At 41.0% G+C, this 4866-nt stretch overlaps 1 pseudogene; it reads right to left on the reverse strand.

Annotated features, from left to right (window-relative positions):
• Positions 1–1386: 1386 nt before the first annotated feature.
• LOC101577949 lies at positions 1387–2419 on the reverse strand (annotated as a pseudogene).
• Between the last annotated feature and the right edge of the window lie 2447 nt (positions 2420–4866).

Raw genomic sequence — 4866 nt, forward strand, 5'->3', positions numbered from 1 at the left:
AGGGGCTGGTGAGATGGCTCAGTGGTCTAAAGCACCTACTTGGAACAAGTTTAGCAAAGCACAGGGACCGCGGTTCGATCCCCCAGCACCACATGCCAGCCAGCCCCGCCCCCTGGTGGGTGGAGCTGGCCACACACACACACACACACACAATAAATAAATAAATAAACTTTAAAAAAAAAAACTAAGTTAAGTGCCACAGAGATAGCTCAGTGGTCTAAGTACAAGGCAAACACAAGGACCCAGGTTTGATCCCCAGCACCTCATGCTGTGCTGGTCCTGCCCCGGGCACTCAGAGTAGGCCACCAAGACCAGGCATGGTGGTGCACACCCGTAAACCCAGCATGGGGGCAGCTGAGACAGGAGGATCACTATGAGTCTGAGCTGCGTAGTAAGACCCTGTACCAAATACATAAAAAAACTAAGATATGTAAAGTAAGGGCCAGGGCAATGGCTCAGTGGAATAAGTGCTTCCTTGGAAAGCGCAAGGGCCTGAGTTCAGTCCCCGGTTCTGCCAAGAAAAAAAAAAAAAGAAAAAAAAGATATGTAAAGTAGTTAGCATTTTACACAGTAAAAAAGGCTAACAAATCAAAGTTTACATGTCCCAGTTGACCATGTGTGAAAATACAAAGCAGATTTTAAAACCAATAGTTCATTTAATATTTACTAGTTTGTAATTGGGAGAACACCTAAATCCTTAACTAAAAAACACAAACAAAACAAAAGCTTTTAAACTGGTACACACAACGAGACTATACTTGAACAGTTCCAAACTGTACATATTATATGAAGCTTATCCTCTGAAGGGGGGTTTCTTATTTCATTTATTTATTTATTTATTTATTTATGTGTGTGTGGCCAGCTCAGCCCACCAGGGGGCGGGGCTGGCTGGCATGTGGTGCTGGGGGATTGAACTGCGGTCCCTGTGCTTTGCTAAGCTTGTTCTAAGTAGGTGCTTTTGACCACTGAGCCATCTCACCAACCCCGGGTTTCTTATTTCTATGCGGAATTTCCTATTTTGCAGTGTCCTGTAAATAAAGATTAAATTCCCACCACCAAAAAAATAAATAAATAAACTGGTACACACTGTTCACACCTATATTTCAAGTTTGGAAATGCATATATCTAAGCAGCAAGTACATAATCTCTGAAAATTTTGAAACTATCCCTGCTACCAATATATTTCTAAATATAAAACTACCATATTTATTGACTTCTATGTAGAGAGTTCATTTCCAAAACAGATAAAATTCATTCTTTAGGTGTGAGTAGCATGAATGAGTCTTTTTATCTTTTTAAATTTCTTAGTTGTCTGGGATCCTTAAGCATGCACAAAGCTTTGAACAAGAGGATCCATGGAAGAACTAGGCATCTCCAGGTGTCTGGTTAGGTCAGAGCTGGGAAGGCCTCTGGGTTGTCCACAACCAGGGCTGAAGCGCTCAACTTGTCAGTCCTGCTGAAGCAGTTTGCACCTCCACACTCATGTCCTCCTCACCCTCCCCTCCCACCACCTAGGCTTCCAGAAGTGGTATTCCATCACACTCTTCAGTGTGAGCTTCTTCACTCTTTGATTTATGAAGCACAAATCCCCTTCTTCAGTGCCCATCAGCACCTTCATCTGCTTTCCCGTTATTAAACTCTACCTTTGCCCAGTCTTTATTTTGGATCATCTTCCACTCATCCAGTCATCTTTTTTGTGCCTTCTTCCTTAACCTCTTCAAGCTCTGTCTCTATTTTCAGTATCTGCCACAGAGTGCACTGAACCTTCAAGTTTTTCCTCAGTCACATTTGATTGACCCAAGTCAGTTAATTCATCTTTGACAGTTCCTCGGTTGTGAGATCTGCTACCTCCTCTGTCCTCGTGTTTCAGGATAAATCTGTTCCTTCCCCTATGACCATCAAATTCACACTTGCCATGAGCACCATCTGCTCATGCCATGGTTACCCCGCCCTCTTCTGAGGTCACCACACCCTTGGACAGGCAAGTCAATAGGGGTCTATCAACTGAAAATTCTCCTCCACTCTCTTCTTCAAGTGGTTTCTCAAATATTCTTTCACAGGTGGTCAATCTCCTATCAATTATTTTTCCTTCCCCTGAAGTTGATCAGGTCTTCTTCCAACAAGTCTTTTTCTTTTTTTCTTCAGCACCATGGGCAGCTGTGCCTCCTCTTTCTTGTCCACCACTCCAATGCTGGGTGGCAGCAGGTTGTTGTCGCCTTTCTGAGACTCCTTGCACAGGGATGAATATGGCCTGAGGCATGCTCTTGGCCCCGGGGGGCCCCCAATGCTGCCCCCACCAGCTTTTTTGTTTTTCTCTGCTGCCTGTAGCATCTCAAAGGAGTCCAATTCACACTCAAATAACTGGTCAAAGAGGCTGGTTGACCACGTAGCCGAAGCCTTCCTGTAGGTGCCCAGGCATGATGGTGGCTCAGCAGTGTGTTCCTCTGTGCATTGCATGGGGGGTTCATGGAGCCAAGAGTGCCAGCTTCATCTCTTCTCACAAGATGTCCAGGGCATTGTACATTTGTATGTGTGTGTACATGTGTATAGGGTAAAGAGAGAGGGATAAAGCAAAATACCTACTAGACAAATCTGTGTGAAGGAATGTCAGTTATTAGTACTATTGCAGCTTTTTCTTTTTATTAATTTTATTGAGAAACAAATAGCAATGAGACAGTTTCAAAACAGGTTAGTAGGACAGTTACAATACTTCATACATTGCATATTGCTGTCTTCGTAGCAGTCATTCACAGTACAAGATGCAGACATGATATTCTTTCCAAACACTTTTTTTTTTTTTTTTTTTTTTTTTTTTTTTTTGCAGAACCGGGGATTGAACTTAGAGCCTTGCGCTTGCCAGGCAAGCACTTATTCTACTGAGCCATCTCCCCGGCCCTCCACCAAATGCTTTTAATACAAATCTTTCTTCTCATTGAATTAAGAGAAAATAGCTGTATATGTATCCTAAATATTTTGTATATACAGATATAAAATAGTCCTTCATTTGTAACCCCTTTTTGTGTTTAGTTTTGTCAGAGATGGATATTCCATTGCCATTTAAATATTGTAGGTGTGTGAATTCAGCAAAACAATCCAATGTAGTCCAGTAGTCCATAATAGTAATGAGTTATCCATAGGACTGGAGCTTTTTCTATTTGGAATTATTTTTTGAATGAAAAATTTAAAACTCAGTAAACCTAACTTTTCAAACAACAAATTCTGGGCAAAAATATATCAATAGATGCAAAAAAAAAAAAAAAAAAGGCATTTACTAGAATTCAAAGCTGGGTGTGGTGACGCATGCCTATAATCTCAGCAGTTAGGAGACTGAGGCAGGAGGATCACTGCAAGTTCAAAACCAGCCTGGGCTAAAAAGTGAACTCAAGGCCAGCCTGAACTGCATAGTGAGACCTGTCTCAAAAAAGACACAAAAAAAGAATTCAATATCTTTTCATGACTCATAAGAAAGGAGCTCTCAGGAGACTAAGAAACATCTTTGATTTGATGAAATATTTTAATAAGAATCCTACATAAATAGCATCACAGTAATAAAGGGCTGCAAATGATCTCTTTTTGAGCCAGGAACAGAGAGTTGCCCTCAGCTTCCTGTCTGTTCAGTGTTGTATAGTACTACAATAGTAACACTACGAAAGACAAGTAATGAGTAAAAACTAGAGATTTAAAAATTAACCCCACAGGGGCCAGGGAGATGGCTCAGTGGAATAAGTGCTTCCCTGGCAAGCACAAGGGTCTGAGTTCAATCCCCAGTTCTACAAAAAAAAAAAAAAATGTTCAAAAAATTAACTCCACAGTGGCAGAAGTACCTGCCTGGCAAGTGCAAAGTCCTGAGTTTAGTTCCTGGTACCACAAAATAAATAATAATAATAATCCCCATTAGTTTTATAAAAATCATTTATTTATTCATTTATTTGATACAGAGTTTCACTACACAGTTCAGACTCACCAGCGCTGGGAATACAGACATGTGCCACTGTGCCCAGTTTCAGGGCCGACAAGGCATATAGTGTGGCAGACTGAACTCCAGTCCTTGCGCTTGCCAGGCAGGTGCTTAGACCTCTGCGCTATCTCCCCAGCCCCCCATTAGTTTTTACAGGTGACATAATTCTGTATTTGAAAAGCCTAAAAAATCCAGGTGTGGTGGCACACACTTGTAATCTCAGAAGCTTGGGAAGCTGAACCAAGATGATCATGAGTTTGAGCTAGTCTTGACAACTCAGTAAGAACTTGTCTCAAAATTCAAAAATTTATAAAGAGGTTTGAAATGTAGCTCAGTGTGAAAGTCTTTCAGTATTAAAAATAAAACTTAAAGAACTAGACATAAATTTTCAGAATTAGTTTAGCAAGATTGTTTATACCAGGTAAATATATAGAAGTCACTTGTAAACCAGGTGTAGTGTTGCATGCCTATATTCCCTGCTCTTGGGAGGCTGGGGCAGGAAAATTACTGCCAAGTTCAAGACCTGGGCTACAAATGGAACTCAATATTTCAATTGCATAGTAAAACCCATCTAAGAAAAAAACTCAAAAAGACAAAAAGAAGAAGAGGAAGAGGAAGAGGAAGGAAGGAAGCAAGCAAGCAAGCAAGCAGAACTAAGAGTGCTTATTTAGCATGCATGAGATCCTGGAAAGATGAAACTTGGTCCCAACCTCATAGCCTACATGAAAAATGTAATTTTGTGCAGCATTTCATCTTAAATGTCAGGGGCCAGGGAGATAGCTCAGTAGAATAAGCGCTTGCCTGGCAAGTGCAAGGGCCTCAGTTCAATCCCTGGTTCTGAAAAAAAAAAAAAAAAAAAACAAGACTCTTTACTATCTTAGGGCTGCAAACAAATTTCAATATGATAC

Source organism: Octodon degus, unplaced genomic scaffold (assembly GCF_000260255.1).
Source record: "Octodon degus isolate 3935 unplaced genomic scaffold, OctDeg1.0 scaffold00226, whole genome shotgun sequence".
Classification (NCBI taxonomy): domain Eukaryota; kingdom Metazoa; phylum Chordata; class Mammalia; order Rodentia; family Octodontidae; genus Octodon; species Octodon degus.